Raw genomic sequence first — 17,408 nt, 5'->3', positions numbered from 1 at the left:
CCTGTAGGGATCAGAGGTTCGAATGCTGCAGAGTTCTTGGCCATTGTGTGTGCTATTGAAAAGATCCCTGATCAAAGATGATATACCTAAAACACCTCCTTACAAGATGGATAAAAATGAATGAAACTAAAAAATGATATCATGGACTGAGTGCTAACCATCCTGCTCAGCTTACACGCAATACCGATCTTCTCAATTCTCAAATGATTCTCTCATTCTGTTAGTTCCCATAAATGTATTGTTTTGATTATCTGCCACTTTCCCCCAATCTGTTATTTCTCCCTCTCTCCCCCTCTTTACTGCACTTGTCTCAAATTGTTATTTCTCCTCATAATTTTAGGCCATTTTCAGCTGGCATATTTTCCCCCCTAGTCCACTTGTTCATCTTTTATTGTATAGTTGCTTAAGTATGGGCCTATCATTTTGCATATTGGTGTCTCATGTAATAACTATTGAGCCGTTTTACTTCAAGAGTATTGTTTTATGGGAAGGGACCTTCATTGAATACAATGTGCTAGAGATTCCACCAAGGTCATCCGATTTGAGATTTATCTTGCCTTGTCTTCCAGGTGTTATCCTGAGGATGGACCTTCCATATTATCAGATGCATGGATAGCCGTTGAGAGCTCTCGGAGTCTAAATGTCGGTTCAACTTGGGAATGGAAATCTATAAATTCATCACCAAATGTTTCAATTGAAAAAGCTTCAAAAGCTGGTCTGAGGGCAATGCTTCCACTCACGCCACTTGGATCACTCCCACTTCTGGGTTGTATTAATGATTTCATTGGTAGAAATCATAGTTGTAAGTATTGGTTTAGGTTCGAGAGGTTTGTTATACCATGGTTGGCTAGGTAATTTGATGGCACATGCGGTGCTTTCCTGTAATGAAGAGGTAATTCCATCTGAGTCGACTTCTTGGAAAAACATTAAACCCAAATTTTAGCATTCATATGTCAATACTCAAATACATTATCATTGTAGAGTATAGATGATATTTTTCCACAGGTTCCTTAAATTAAGGCTCCATTCAACATGTTTTTATTTTTGAAAGGAACATGTATATTTTTATTCAAATGCCATTTCACCCTTGTCATGCCATATCACAGTCATAGTTTGAGCTTTTATGTTTTGTAACAGAGGAAAATTGAAGTAAACATTAGCTGGATTTATAGTCTTGTGGGGGAAATAATGCAAGTAGTTTGTTCCTAGGAAAGACTTGAGGGATGAACATGTCAGTTTGTACATAAGAACTTGAAAGAGACATTAGGAATCTAAAATTTTGGGCAAGATCAGCACTATATATAACAGATTGATCCTGATGATATAGAAATATAAGAACATGGATCGATCGATGTATTGAATTGTGATCAAAGAACTGTACAAATAGGACATAAAAAACTACATATAAATTCCATCCCTACCCTACCCTACCCTTATTAAACTTAAAAATATAGTATTAGAAATCCTTTAAATTTTGTTTACTTTATTTCCTGTTGCTTCTGCAAAAGCCATGTGTATCATCTATATTATTACAAATCTGAATTACTCCTATGTGTATTGTCAATGTGATATATCCTTGGTAAAAATGGGATTTGGAATATAAAGTTCCACGAACCATCTCTCATATTTTCACTCCAATTTCAAAGAAGAAGAAAAGAATGTAGGACATATAAAAAGAAGAGGACAAATTGATTTAAAGCTCCCACTCCTTCATGAGCAGCCTAAGTGTATTTACAAATATGAAATGGCTCTTTTCTTAAGACTGTATTGTTGTTGGATGGTTTCAATTTCAAGACCCTTGAACTTGACAACTGATTCAATGTGTCCCTTGAGTGTGTGGAGGAGCTCTCTAATCCTGCAAGATTCAATAACATAACATCAGTATGTTTGATTCAAATTCACCACATGCATGCTGTTGTTTGCTAATTCCCTACCTTATTTTCGAGCACGTTGTCTCAAGCGCTTCCTGTGAGTCCCATTTGGATAATAAACTTGAGGATGTCAAGAGGAATGTAGGTAACAACGCTGTAGATCCAGATAGCTCCAGCCCATTCCCACCCAATTCCGTTGATTTTAGCGAAGTCCCAGTGTGCATACACAGCAATGGAAGTTGCCACCTAGGTTGAGAGCATTTGAATGAATGCCAAAGTTAATTAAAACCAATTTTGGTTAAGATAATATAAGTTTTTTGATGGAAAGAAATGTTTTTTAACCAACCAATTGTGCAGCAATGAAGTGCCCGACTAATGATACTCACTTGGAGGTAGAGGGCTGAGTTAAGTTGTTCCTCGCTGTCTGCAATTGAGTGGACGCCGAAAATATCCTGAAAAGAAAACATATTTGTCATTTTCATTCTATTATGCTAATTTTTTTCCCTTGGTGTTAGGTTGGCTTGTACTACTTACTGAGAAGAAATTGGTTTCATGAATGAGATAGAAAAAAACTGCAGTCATGATGGCCATATATGTTCCAAGAACAACTCCGGTGGCAAAGATTTCGTTGAGCTTCCATAAGTTTAAGAATGATTCAAGAATGGTTCAAGAATGTTCCTGCACACAGTTTTGCAAAACCACATCCAACTGTCATGATTCTTTTTACTGAGGTTTCAAACAGCTATATCTGACCTTTGACATAGGAAGGAAGGAGGAAACAACTCATTTGTACTTGCCAACAGCTCACACTTCTTTGACTTTTGTGAATCAAAGCAAAACCCGGTTCAAGAATGATTCAAGAATGAGCAGAGAATCTGGCAATTCTGCAGAAGTTGTCTGCTGCATGTTTGGCACAGAGTAACAACTACATTTTTCTCTCTAACTGATATACTTGAAGGCCAAGCTTCAACCTCAAGCAAACGTCTATAAAAGGCATGCAGAACCAAGAGAAAGTGCAAGAGTTTTCAAGCAATGTAAGTCATACAATCACATTCAATCACTCAAGCTCGAAACTCTTTTTAAGTCACTCTTAATGTTTCATATTCTGAGTATAGATCTCTTTTAGAGTGCTTTCATCTAAGCTTCTCATTTTGTATTGAGACTCAAAATAGCTTAGAACCAAATCAATCATATTGTAATAGCTCAAGTCAATACTTGACTATTGTTTGAATCTTTTAGTCAAGGTGACTAGGAAAGTGTAAAGCTCTAGGAGCTTTGGTAATTGTTGATCTTAGGTCAAGATCAAGGAAGAATTGTAGATCTTGGATCTGTAACCTTTAAGTGATTCTAGTGGATAAACTCACAGGTGGTGGGGAATGGACGTAACCCAAAGATTAGGGGTGAACCAGGATAACTCTTTGTGTTGATTCTCTTTCCCTCAACTTTTATTTTCTGCCTGTTTATTGACACTGCACAGATCATTCTTAGAACGATCTTACTGTGCACAAATTTATTTAATTACTAACACTTTATATTGTGATATAAGGTTAAATTTTAAAAGTGTCACAATTCAAACCCCTCATTTCTTGTGAAAAACTTTGCTACTTCATCTACATGATCAGACACACTGTTTTCAATTTTTGAAACCCTAATTTTGATAAAAAATAATTGTTTTGTTGTGTAATTCAGTTTTTTTTAACACTCAGTTACTCGCCAACCACATCAACAAAGATGATTCGTTTTGGTTTGTTCCTTTTAATTGGAAAATCTATTTTCATCGCGTTGACTTATTTCTTGAGCCGACACTTAGTAGATCGAGACATCGAGTATTGATTTCTGAACCTGATAGTGTGAGAAATTTACCTGGTCAACCAAAAGTTAGGTTTCATCGGTACTCTGGATTTATCCCTGTCGATGATGTCCAGAAGAGAAAGTTGTTTTATTATTTTGTAGAAGCATTATCGAATCCAGCTTCAGAGCCAATTGTTCTCTAGCTAAGTGGAGGTAAGTTAGTTTGGTATTATTTATGTTATGCATATGAAATTAATTAATTCATTTTATAAACAAGGCCCTTATAAACAAACAATCAAACAAAAATTGATCTGAGTTTTCTTTACTTTGTTTTTATTTTGAAGGGCCTGGTTGTTCTTCTGTTGCCCAAGGAGCTTTTCAGGAACACGGTCCTTTCAAGCCACTACTAGAAATTTTGCTTTTAGCGACCGATTTAGAGACCGATTTTGATGAATATCGGTCTCAAAATCAGTTAGCGACCGATTTTGCGACCAACTAAATTCAGCATCAACAACCCTGGTCGCTACTCTGTTGTGACCAACCCAGTGACTGATTTTTTAGCGACCGGTTAGCGACGGATTTTAGAGACCGAAATAGTGACTAAACTTAGAGACGGGCCTAGAGACTGAATTTGCGTTGTTGCTTGCGACACACTGTGCGACGCTAGAACGACTGAGTTTGTGACTGATTTGTAGCGACAGATTTCTATTTTCGTTGCGACTGAATTCGCGACTGAATTTGCGACCGATTTTGCGATGTTGTATATTAAATTCGGTCTCTATTCAGTCTCTAAGGAGTTTTTTTTTTTAAAAAAATAAAATTATTATTATTAAATTTACAATCCCTAAAAGCATTTTTTTAAATCTATTTTAATACCTCAAAAATAGTATATACACAAAAAAATTAAAAATGCACACAACAATATGAACATAATATATTTAAGTATTACCAAATACTTATAAAAAGAATACATAATCAATATCCAAAACCGAACCAAGACTAAGATTAAGTTATCACTAGTATGTTTACTTTCTTCTAATGATCTTCAAATTTAGCACGCCAATATGCAAAACTTGGTTCATCATAGAACGAACTTGCACTGATAATTCAATTGAACCTAGTCAAATTATAAAAATAATGTTCGAGTTAAACGCAAGAGTTTTAAATATGGCAACATTTCATCAAGTAGACTAGTAGTAGCAGGAGAACTAAGATATACAATTTAAAGTTAAAACAACGTAAAAAAAATAGTGAAAGAGAGATTGCAACGTAATTTTGTAGTGTTGATCCAAAGAAAAACAAGATTGAAATTGAAGTTGAATAGACGCAAAGCTTTTGTTGGAATGAAAAAGTAGAGCAGCGGTTGGTCAGAGAAACTGTTGTAATCAACCACGAAGAGAACGAAAAATCATATAACAGTATAATAAAAAACCAAAACAAATAATAATAAAGATTCATAAATGGAATATGTTACCAATTGGCACCATATCAAATTGTCAATGCTTTAATGTTGATGTACTAGTTCTTTCTTCGGAGATATAAACTCATGAAGGAAAAACTGCTCCTAATAAAAAGAGATTAGAAGAAAGGGAAGTATTGATTGTTAAAATACAAGAAACATACCTCATACTAACAGATTAAAAATGCCTTTGAATTCCTCTGCACCTTTAAACAGAATGGGCAAATTCTGAAATCAAATGAATAAAAAATTATGATTGTTTTTATAAGTCCTATACTTATGTTTCCCTCCTTAAGTTCAACTACACTGGTTTGACCGACAGTGTTGGTAGAACAATGAAAAAAACATACACTCAAATTGATGGTATGAACCAGAAAATCCAAGCAGCTATAATTTGAACATATTTTCTATTTGCTCTTTCGAATACACATTCAATATTTCTTGATACTACAGAGGGTCGAGTTCGTTTATTTTAATGAGTAAATGAGGCAGGTGATAATGTAGTTGATTATGGAAATGAAAAGTTTGGAGGTAGATCCTAGAATATTATTCTTTTTTACTGAATAGGATATAGAAGACAAATAAATTGTTGAGTGCAAAATAGAAGGATAACAATCAATGAAGACAAAACATATAGGGGGTTTGCAAAATTCTTGGATGCACACACACAAACAAAAATAATTCATGCCCAAAAAGATCAACTGACATTTTGCAAAATAGAAAAACCAGAGCCATTGATAGTATGATGAGATAACAAAAAGACGAACTGCATGATGTCGAGAATGATGAAATTTTATTCAACCCTAACAAAAATAAATCAACCAATCTAATAGGCACAATAATGTGATAAATTAGTCCAATTCATCAAGGATAAAAAATCCCTTCAAAATAAGTAAGCTCTAAAGTGGATTGCAACAAAGACCAGACTATAGAAATTTTATTTTGAATTCTGAAACTTATATATTGGACTACTATCCATATACCTTATGCGATATAAAACAGGGATTCCAATATCAACAAAGTATTCTTCTACATTTATCACATGACTGCGAGATGCAATACGACCACCTTTGGCTACAAATATTTTATCATCAAACATTATAAACAAAGTATAGCAGCAACTATAAAAAATCAAAATATAATAGATGGAGATATATAGGTTGACTGTTTGATGAACATTTTAATTTGTTTCATTAGTACAATGTAGATGTTTACGGTAACAGAGAAAGAAACATATTACCTTGGTTGGTGAAGTACTATGTAGATGTTTACTTTCTTCTAATGACCTTCAAATTTAGCCCTTCAATATGCAAAACTTGGTTCATCATAGAACGAACTTGCACTGATAATTCAATTGAACCTAGTCAAATTACAAAAATAATGTACAAGTTAAACGCAAGGTTCTTATATATGGCAACATTTCATAATCAGAATATGCTCCTTAGTTCGGGCATTCTATAGAACATACTTTGTGCATTCGGTCTCTTGAGGACTTTTATTTACTATCTGCACTCTATAATAGTAGCCAAATTCTCTTTAATAGTAGCCAAATATTATATAATTTTCTCAATATATCATAAGTAGACTAGTAGTAGCAGGAGAACTAAGATGTACAATTCAAAGTTAAAACAACATAAAAAAAACGCTGCAAGAGAAAGACAGATTGCAACGTACTTTTGTAGTATTGATCCAAACAAAATCAAGAAGATTGAAATTGAAGCTGAGTAGACGCAAAGCTTTTGTCGGGATGAAAAAGTACAACAGCGGTTTGTTAGAGAAACTGTTGTGATCAACCACGAAGAGAATGAAAAATCATATAACAGTATAATAAATTCCAAAACAAATAATAACAAAAAGTCATCAATATCGTGACAGAACCAGGGAAAATGGGATTTTATTAGAGTTTGTTGCTAGCACTACTCAAGCCAACATTTCACAAGAAATCACTAGCATAAAATAATTTTTTAATTTAGATCAAGTGAACATTTATATCACAAAACATTATCAAGTTTAATGTATGTGCCATGAATAGAATAAAAGATATATACCTTTTATGAAGAAAATTTTGCATTGAAGAAACTATTGACCCCGTCATTTGCAATTGACAATTGAAAAAACTAGTGAACACTAGGCTCATTGCAGAACTCAAACCTTATCACTCCCAAATTTTATCCTAAAAAAAAAGAGATGATAATTATTGAAACCTAATAGAAAGATTAAATAAAAAAATGATCTTGCATAACCTTATGTAAAATGAGACAATCAGATACACAAAACTGTAAAATTCAATTAAAAAAGAAGCTAAGAGAAACCATGATTTGAAAAACCACAATTGTAGAATGAGACAGAATTGACGAGGAAACAGGATAATCGAAATCACATACTGTCTTTCTGAATCAGAGTCGAATAGGGACATGAAAGATAACAAGAATCTAGAGAAATCACAATTGGACAAACCTCAACTGGAGAATGGGACGGAATCAGCGAGGAAACTGAATAGAATCTTAATTAGTGATTAAAATTCAACTAGAGAATGAAGAGAATCTGTCGATCACGAAGGGGGACAAATTGTGGGAGACAATGATCAAAATATATATTCAAAAAAATATTATAAACTAACTAATCAACAAAAAAAGAGAAGCTCATAACAAAAAATTAAAAACCAGTAAGCTTAGTTGTGCCTTAACATCAATATCACTTGCTATGCTGCAAATTTAAATATTAAAAGATACAGATCATCATGGTATTGTGGAACTAATTTAAAATTTTATATAAGAGATATATTCCTTGATATCATATTTCAATTCATAATCAAAATCAGGCATCCATGTCTTTCCACTATTCCTAAAGTACAGCATTACAAGTAAATAACCATCATATTTAACAAAAATTCAATATGCCTAGTTTTACACAATTTTCCAAAAATAACATGAGCAAATTAAAATAACTACTGTCAATAAACAAGGGCTGATAACTACTGCCAATTCCATCATAGGGTTGTCACTTGTCATCTAACTTCAACTTCGCTACTGTCAATATCTACTGCCATAAACAAATTCAAATTAAAAGACTCACCAATCAAATCAAATTAAACCACAAAAAATTAATAGAATAACAAAAAAGCAATCAATATACTGATAGAATAAAAGATAGCTTCTATGAAGAAGAATTTGCATTGGAGAAATTATTGACCAATCAGATGCAATTGCAGAAGCTAGTGAAGACAAGGCTGATAAAAGAATTCAAACCTTTCAATCCCAAATTGTATCATAAAAAAAGGAAGATACTTACTAAAACCTAGTAGAAAGATTAAATTAAAAAACAATCTAGCATAACCTTGATGAACCATTAAAATACACAAAACTGTAAGAGAATAGAAACGGAATGGGACGAACTTGCAATTTGACAAACCTCAACCAGAGAATGGAACATGTTTGACGAGGGAACATGAGAATCGGAATCGGGTACGTTCTCTTTCTTCGTACCAGAATTCCATCTCCGGTCACATATATATAATTTGAATCGAAATCAAAGGGGAACGACATATTTGAGTGTATGAAAGACAAAATCGAGGGTTTGAGGGTACAAGAGACTGAATCGAAAAGGGGGGAAACGTTTTTGAGTGTATGAGAAACTGAATCGAGGATTTTAAGGTATGAAGAAGTTGAATCTAGGGAGGAGGTTTGAGGGCATGAAAAATTGAATCCACGTCAGTTTGAGAGCATGAAGGAATTGAATCTTTGGTGTTTGAATGTGTGCAGAGATTGCTACAAAGGGTTTCAAATTTGTTTGTTAATTTGAGAATTTTTCTCAATAAGTTAAATTTTCGTGAGAGTATTTTAGTGGAAAATAAAATAATAAAAATAGTATATAGTAACACCTATTTTAGTGATTTGTAAAAAAAAAAAAAAAAAGGTTTGTGTCGGGGCCGCTGTCGCTAATAATAATCGGTCTCCAATTCGGTCTCTGAAATCACCCAGCGACCGATTTAGCGACCGAATAGTTTTTGACTTTGAAGGTCAAAATTTTGGTCTCTAATTCGGTCTCTAAAAGCGACCGAAATATTGGTCACTAACTATCGGTCTCTAATTCGGTCTCTAAATTACTTAGCGACCGACTTAGCGACCGATTTTTTTTATAACTTTGACTTTCGAAATCTGGTCTCTAATTCGGTCTCTATAGCGACCAAATTATTTCGGTCGCTAAATCGGTCTCTAAAAGCGAATTTTCTAGTAGTGAGCCCACAAGAAACGGCCATTTTAAAATTTAATTATATAATTATTTAATTTATTTATTTTAAGACACACGCACGCACACATGAGTGTATGCACGCACATACTCACACTAAGTGAAAAAAATGGTGCCCCTAAAATTTTGATGCCTTGTGTGGTCGCTCCTCTCGAACCCCTCCAGAACCCTTATGATTATTAGAGAGAAAAAAATTTAAAAACTTGCTCAATTTTCCTACACCATATTTTTTTTTAGGAAAATGATTTGTGGCACGACACTTTACATCGTCTCAAGTGCACGACACGCGATACTTACACATTTTTTTATGATTTCTTTTAAAAAGACCAATTTAATTTTACATAGCACTATATAGGATTTATATAGTATTTGGTTTTTATGATTTCTTTCAACTCAATAAGAATTTGTTTAATTCAAAATTTGACTCTAATTCGACACGATTTTTTTTAAACTCAAGTTCGGCTTATTTAAAATTTACAAATAGTTTGGTTTTTATTATGAAAGAAATTATTTTTTAGGTTAATAGAATATGTATCTGATCTATAATATGAATCAGATATATTTAACATTCTATAAACTTAAAAATAATTTTTTTCTTACCATAAGAACCAAGTGAATTTTTTTTTTTAAATAAATCATTGACATATGTTTTGTCTTGTCTCTTATTTGTCTCGTTAACGACTAACTACTACTCCGGTCTAAAATATAAACAAAATTTAGTCAAATAAAATTTATATATTAGTCCTTTGTACCAAAAAATAATAATTTATATATGAGTTGGCAAGACATTGCAGGGGGTCGGGGTTCGAACTTCGATCATTCTACTTATCTACTTAAAGATGAAATTTCTAACTACTAGACTACTTGATAAAAAAAAAAATGTATATTAGATCTAAATTTTATATTAAATATAAGTTAACTTCTTTTAATAAATTTTTATGTACAATTTTTTTATAAAAAATTTTAATGTACATTTCATGACCAACTTTTACTTATATTTGATATCAAAGTAACTAACATTTTAATATTTAATTGAGAATAAATAACAAAGGTCCAATGCTGTTAAAGTGTGAGATATTATTTATCTTTTATGCAAAGTGCATCTTGTGACTATAGTATGTTTCATAGAGCAGTAATGAACAATTGAGGAAATTGGATGTCTATTTAATGCCTCGTGCATTCTCGTGCAACAACACTGTCGTGCCATATAGCATGACTCTTTTTTTTATTAAAATTAAAAAATAAAAAATATCTCAAAACTTATTTGAATTACATGGCAAAAAAAACTTATTTGGATTTTATACTATTTTGTTGTATGTGTGAGTGATGACTATATTTAGAAGTTAAATTTAATGAATAAACTATTATATTTTCATAATTTTTAGGTCTCATGATTTTTTTTAGAGAATGAGTTATCGGTTCGACGAATGATCAGTACTCTTACCGGTACAATGACCAGTTCAGTTTTAAAACATTGATAATGAATGTGTAAGTGATCAGAGATTTTAGAGAATCAATGCTGAAAAAAATTAACATCCTAATCAATCATTTAACCCCACCAAATTTACCTCGGTCGGTGATGGATGATAATAATTAGGGTTCTTTTACCGGTACAAAATCCAATTCCTTGTATAATCAACATAATTTGTTTGAAAAAAATAGATGGAAGACCAAAAATCCCCCTAAAGGGAACGTTTTTCATGGATATTTTTTTGGTACAAGATGAAAAAAAAGAAAGAAAAGACAAAAATGTTTTTCATGTATTGGTGATAGTACTAAACATTAGGATGAAGAAAAGGAACCAATGTGACAAGGAAAAGTTTGGTGTATGGGGAGAGGCGTGGTCGATGTTAGTTGTTAATTTTTATTTTACTTTATTTTTAATAAATTTTAAATTTTACGAAATATTTTATTGGCATGATGTTTGGATTAGCTTATTTTTAAATTTATAAAAGAAATTATACAGATAAATAATGATTAAATCCCAACTAATCGATCTAACGGCTAATTAAGAATCCTTCACGGATCTAACGGTTATTTTTTATGATTAATTGTTACTCAGAAAATCTAGTTACCACGAACGGATTATTAAGTCTCTACATTTCTATCGATAAGAACCAAGAAAATAAATTGACCAAATTAAATGGAAAACAATTAAGAATTTAATTGTCGACACTAGTTAGATTAATTATGGCTCAACAAACCTAGTTCATATTAAGTGAGTGTTAAATCTCAACTAATTTTCTCAATTATGACTATGAGAATCAATTCATCTCAGTTAATCTGTTCAACTTGACCTAATTGTAAAAATAAACACTTAAAAAGTTGAATTTCAATAATCTGACGGTTCAATCTCATATTGTCGGACTAACTATTACTCAATAAATCTAGTTATTATGAAAGGATTGTTAAGTCACAACCAACTAGTCTGAAAGAAACTAAGGAGATCAAATATTCTAAATATAACAGTTCAACTTGACCAAATAAGAGCGGAAAACACTTAAGAATTCAAATTTTGACAATCAAACAGTTAAATCTCAACTAGTTGGATGAACTATGACTTAAGAAATCTAGTTAATGTGAAATGACTATCAAGTCTCAACTAATAATGTTGATTGTGACTAAAGAAATCAAAATTTATAGATCAAATTCCCTTCAACTTGAAACACATACGATACGTAAACCTAGGTAATTATACTTACTTGCATTAAGGAATTCAAATTTTCTCAATTCGTTCAATATCATCTAATTGGACTAACGGTAACTTATGAATTTAAATTTCGACAATCAAGCAGGTCTAGAATAGAAAAATATAAAAAGTTCATTTACAAAAAATTAGTATTTTTTTTAAAATGACATGAATAAAATATGAATTTCTAAATCAAAATATCGAGATAAAACTAACGAATATTTTGACCTAAAATCAAATTTTGAGCTCCTTATTTTTGGACAAACATTTTACAATGCTCTATATACATATTTACAAAATAATTGTAAATACATATCAACTTAACAACATGACTAATATTCATAGTTTTAAAAACCGGACCGGCCGGTCTGACCGGTCGGACCGGGAACCAGTGGGGTGGCCGGCTCGGTTAGCATGTAGAACCGGTTCTGCTTTAAAACCGTCGAAAACCGCTGTGACCAGGCCGGGTTGATGGTTGAACTGGGAACCGGGTTAACCCGCACGCGTGAACCGGACCGGTTTGAAGAGGAAATCAATTATTTCAAAAAAATTCTAAATATATTGTATATGGGAGTTGAACTCAGATCACTTGGGTACAACAGCATCACTACTACCACTAGGCCACTCACATTTATGTGATATTCTAAATAATTGAAATATATTTAATACTACTATACTACTATATTAGTTATAAAACATCATGGCATATATTAATAAATACATTGATCATTTTTTTCCTTATTATTTTTAATTTAATATATATTCACTGTTTTATTTTAATATAATATATTAAATTATGTATTATTTTTTTTTTGACTTATAAATTATGTTGTTCTAATTAAAAATTATGATATAATAATATTTTTATTGACTAAATTATAATATTATACGGTTAAATATGTGAATCAAAATATAAATAATGATGAAATGAAAAGCTTTTGTGTTTTTTCTTTTAAATATATGAAATTTTATTGAAAAAAGTTTGAAGGAAGTTTTTTTTTATTAAATTTTATTGTTATGAAATTCAAGTTAATATATTTAAATTTTTTATAAAAGTCAGGTCAATAGCAATGCGGTCTGACCAGCGACCCACTGGTCTGACCAGTGAACCAGTGACCCAGTGCCTTGACCAGGTCAATCACCGGTCCGGGTTTAAAAACATTGCTAATATTGCATGCATAAAAATTTAGTAGGGGCGAAAACATGATATTTTTTTTATAAAGACGAAAAATAAATTTAATAATTTTACAGAGACAACAAACTTATATATATTTTATTTTTTTCTTATGTCAAAAAAAAAACTTATATATTTTTTTTGTACAAGACAAAAAAACTTATTTAACCCTATAAAATATTACGAATCATTAAAAAATTAACAGCACAATAAAATATATACACATATTAAAAATTATTAAGTATTTTTTAAAAAAATAAATGTATTTTAAAAATTATAGGTATTAATGGTTAAACAGTAAATAAATGTTAAATTTTATAAACTAATAATATTAAAATGTGATTCTTATTTTCTATCCTTAAAATATTGTGAAGAATATATTTGCAAATATTAAAAAGTAGTGTTTGAAATAGAAATTTTAATAAAGAAACAAAATATGCATTAAATATGATTGATGATTTATATTTATGTGAAGGATACATTTGCAAATATTAAAAAGTAGTTTTTAAAATAGAAATTTTAATAAAGAAATAAAATCTGCATTAAATATTTGTCACTTGTTAACCACGTTAACGGGCAAAAGTTAATATGCATAAGGGGATGTTTATGCATGGTGCATAAGCCCAGAATTACTCGCGCGCCCCCCAGAAGTTTCTCGCGCGCGCCCCCCAGCCCCCTCCAAAGGCTCGCTATCCCCACCCCCTTTCTGCTGATGCACACGTTTTGTTTTTAATTTTAGCCTACTAGGCCTGAAAGCCCATATTGCTACGCGCGCCCCCCAACTGCTACGCCCTCCCCCCAATTGCTACGCGCCCCCCCCATTTTCTAGCCCCCCAATTTCTAGCGCACCCCCCCAGGTTTTTTTTTTAGATTTCTAGCGCACCCCTCAGAATCGAATTTGAACGGCAATGAAAAACGTATGAATTAGAATCGAATTGGGTAGCTTGGTTTTTCTTTTTGTGATGAGGTTTTTTTTAGTGATAAAATATTTGTGTTTTTGCTGAATGGAGACAAAGTAGAGTGATTAATTTTTTTTTTTTTTTTATAATTATTGAGTGATTATTGGTTAGAGAATCTTGAGATGTTAATTTGGTTCAGTAATAGTAATAATAATGAAGGAATATTATTTCAATAATACAATAAATTCAATATTAAAAACACAATATTGATTTCAATAAACACATAAAACCATTTTATAATACAAATGGTTTCACTTTTTAACTCTCTGAAACCATTTAACCAGCATAATGGTTTCCAGGATTTTTAAAACCATAAAAACACAATATTGATTTCAATAAACACATAAAACCATTTTATAATACAAATGGTTTCACTTTTTAACTCTCAGAAACCATTTAATCAGCATAATGGTTTCCAGGATTTTTAAAACCATAAAAACACAATATTGATTTCAATAAACACATAAAACCATTTTATAATACAAATGGTTTCACTTTTTAACTCTCTGAAACCATTTAATCAGCATAATGGTTTCCAGGATTTTTAAAACCATAAAAACACAATATTGATTTCAATAAACATATAAAACCAATTTATAATACAAATGGTTTCACTTTTTAACTCTCTGAAACCATTTAACCAGCACAATGGTTTCCAGCATAATTGTAACGAAAATTCACTGTTCATCTTCTCTTACGCGAAACAGTGAAAACGTGATCACTGTTCATCCGCGATCACTGTTCATCTTCTTCACGTTCTCTCACGAACTCACACCTTCTCTCACGAACTCCGATTCCAATTCATCTCAGAAATTGCAAAACTCCGATTCCGATTCCGATTCCGATTCATCTCAGAAATTGCAATTCGTTCTCGTTTTCGTTCGATTCAAGAGAATCGATTTGTAAGATTCCGATTGGAAAACGAAGATAGCGAGAGCGAAGAAGATTGAAGAGCTTGCAGCGGTTACAGCGATGATGGTTTGGCATGATTTTAGTTTAAAACTAACTACTAAAATAATTAACCATACATAATACTCTGAAATTTATCCCTAATCAATAAAATAAAATAAAATTCAATCAATCAAAATTAAAAGCGTGATAAAAAAATCTGAGGGGTGCGCTAGAAATCTAAAAAAAAAAAAAAAACCTGGGGGGGTGCGCTAGAAAATGGGGGGGGGGGGGCGCGCGCTAGAAATTGGGGGCTAGAAAATGGGGGGCGCGTAGCAGTTGGGGGGGGGGCGCGTAGCAATATGGGGGGCGCGCATAGCAATTATGCACGGTGCATAAGCTTGGGCTTATGCACCTTAATCGGACCCACGTTAACGGTGTACCGGTACACGTCCACATAATATGTGTACCGAAGAATTTAACTTTTTTTTTTCTTTCTTTCTATAAAACATAAACATCTTTTTTTAAAATCTTGTTAAAACAAATGTTAAAATTATCAGATGAAAGATTTGATGTAGGTTTGGTTTATTGTGGAACATGATTGAAAATTATATTTTTTTTAAGGAAAAAAAATCAAAGATACGTTTGCAAATATTAAAAAGTAGTGTTTAATTTGTAAAAAAAAAAAGTAGTAGTATTTAATAATTAATATAGAAAACTTCATAAAGAAACAAAATCTGCTTTAAATGTTTGCCACTTGTTAATCACCTCAGCAGTGTGTTTACGTTGGAATTTGGTAAACAACCGCTAGTTTAAGTATTTAAACTCGCGAGATCAACTAGTAAATCTCAGGACAATTTTGTGTTTATTCGCTTCGAGAAAACTGTTTGAATGTTCGTTTGACTAAGGAAACAAACACTTAGGAATTAAAATATTTTAAAGCATACAAGAGAAACTAATTCGAATCGCCTCGAAGTAGCAGTTTCTCAAGCAAGTATCTGAATTCAGACTTGGAAAAAATTACTGGAAAACAAATTGCATTGAATGAAAACAATTACAAATAAAGATGGTTCACAAAACATACATTTCTCCTTCGAATTCCGTTCGTTCGATCGCTGAGTACTTAGAATTTTTAGAGAGAGTGTTTGTATAAATTTTGTGACCCCTTGTTCTGAATGAAAAACTACTATAAATACTACTACTAAGTGGTAACTGTTTCTCGATCATCTGGACGCTCCTCCATTTGCCACGTCGACCACGTTCTCCACTTTCATCTTTCATTCTTTCAGCGCGCGCCAAGACCTTTTGGGCCGTTCGTTGTTCCTTCTTTGGGCTTGGCCCAGCTCTCCATCGGTTCGATTTCGCGCTTTCGATAGCTTCCTGGCAGAACCAAAATTGGACGCATTATCCATATCTTTCGAAGCGCTTTTTGGCTTCGACCTAGCTGGCTTTCGACGCCCCCTTTGAAAGTTTTATTTTAACAATATCACCTCCAAATAAATATTGGACCCACCAATTATATTTAATTGATAAATACCAAATTTATATCCAACAAATTGCCCCCCAAAAATGCCATTTTCGACTATGTTTATCGCAAGAGGAAGTGGCGTTTTTGAAAGTATTAATGGATATCTTTCTTTTCCATTTATCTCTCCTATCGTTTAGACTGCCTTTCAAACTTTGGATTGGCTCCAAAACTTGTTTTTCTTTCCTTCTTTTGGGTCATTATCCCAAGCCTCATTAATAGCATTTTGCAAGGAATGGAACGAACCTAGCCATTAACGCGCCTTAATCCTTTTATAAAGACCCACGCTTTGCAAGTTTTTGTTCATCATTTTGCACAAATAACGCATCAATACCTCTCCACAAAGAATGGATAACAAGACAAATCCTCCTTCTTCTACCTCAAGCTCAAACATGCTGCGTCCTCTTAGAAAGGGACGAATCAAGATTCCAGCTTCCAAACCTCCACGCGCTAGAATCCTTCGCCCTCGACCGGCACCAGCTAATGTAGTAGAAACCATCATTCTCTCTTCTGACTCCTCAAGCTCTAGTTCAGATGACGAAGATGAAGACTACCTCAAGTTCCTCAGTACCCTAGAGCCTGATGAAGAATACCCAGGAACTCCAACTCCTTCTTCTGAGGATGAAGACTCTCAGATCTCAGAACTTTCCAATTCTGATTCAAAGGATGAGGGAACTCGGGTTCAGGGTAAACCTTAAGTGTTTATCTTTCAATATTCAACCATTTCTTGTATTTTCTTGAACATTCTTGAATGATTGGTTGTATTGTTAATTTTATATGAAATAAAACTTGATTATTGGCATT

At 32.5% G+C, this 17,408-nt stretch overlaps 1 long non-coding RNA gene and 1 pseudogene across 7 annotated transcripts; both read right to left on the bottom strand.

The window, feature by feature from the left end:
- Positions 1 to 1,849: 1,849 nt before the first annotated feature.
- The window catches only part of LOC123886434, a 36,698-nt pseudogene continuing 21,139 nt past the window's right edge, over positions 1,850 to 17,408 (bottom strand).
- Positions 4,518 to 8,610, bottom strand: LOC123882820. 7 transcript variants are annotated; one of them, XR_006799990.1, is made up of 8 exons: positions 8,517 to 8,608; positions 7,579 to 8,160; positions 7,170 to 7,294; positions 6,796 to 6,901; positions 6,362 to 6,481; positions 6,105 to 6,195; positions 5,286 to 5,349; positions 4,518 to 4,779 (listed from the first exon to the last, which is right to left on the bottom strand). It is a non-coding gene; the product is annotated as an uncharacterized LOC123882820 (long non-coding RNA). The 7 variants fall into 7 exon arrangements; XR_006799991.1 differs by having other exon boundaries at positions 8,533 to 8,606; XR_006799992.1 differs by lacking the exon at positions 7,579 to 8,160 and having other exon boundaries at positions 4,520 to 5,038; positions 5,137 to 5,349; positions 8,533 to 8,610.

Source organism: Trifolium pratense, linkage group LG5 (genome assembly GCF_020283565.1).
Source record: "Trifolium pratense cultivar HEN17-A07 linkage group LG5, ARS_RC_1.1, whole genome shotgun sequence".
Lineage (NCBI taxonomy): Eukaryota > Viridiplantae > Streptophyta > Magnoliopsida > Fabales > Fabaceae > Trifolium > Trifolium pratense.
This window is presented reverse-complemented; position numbering and strand designations above follow the sequence as displayed.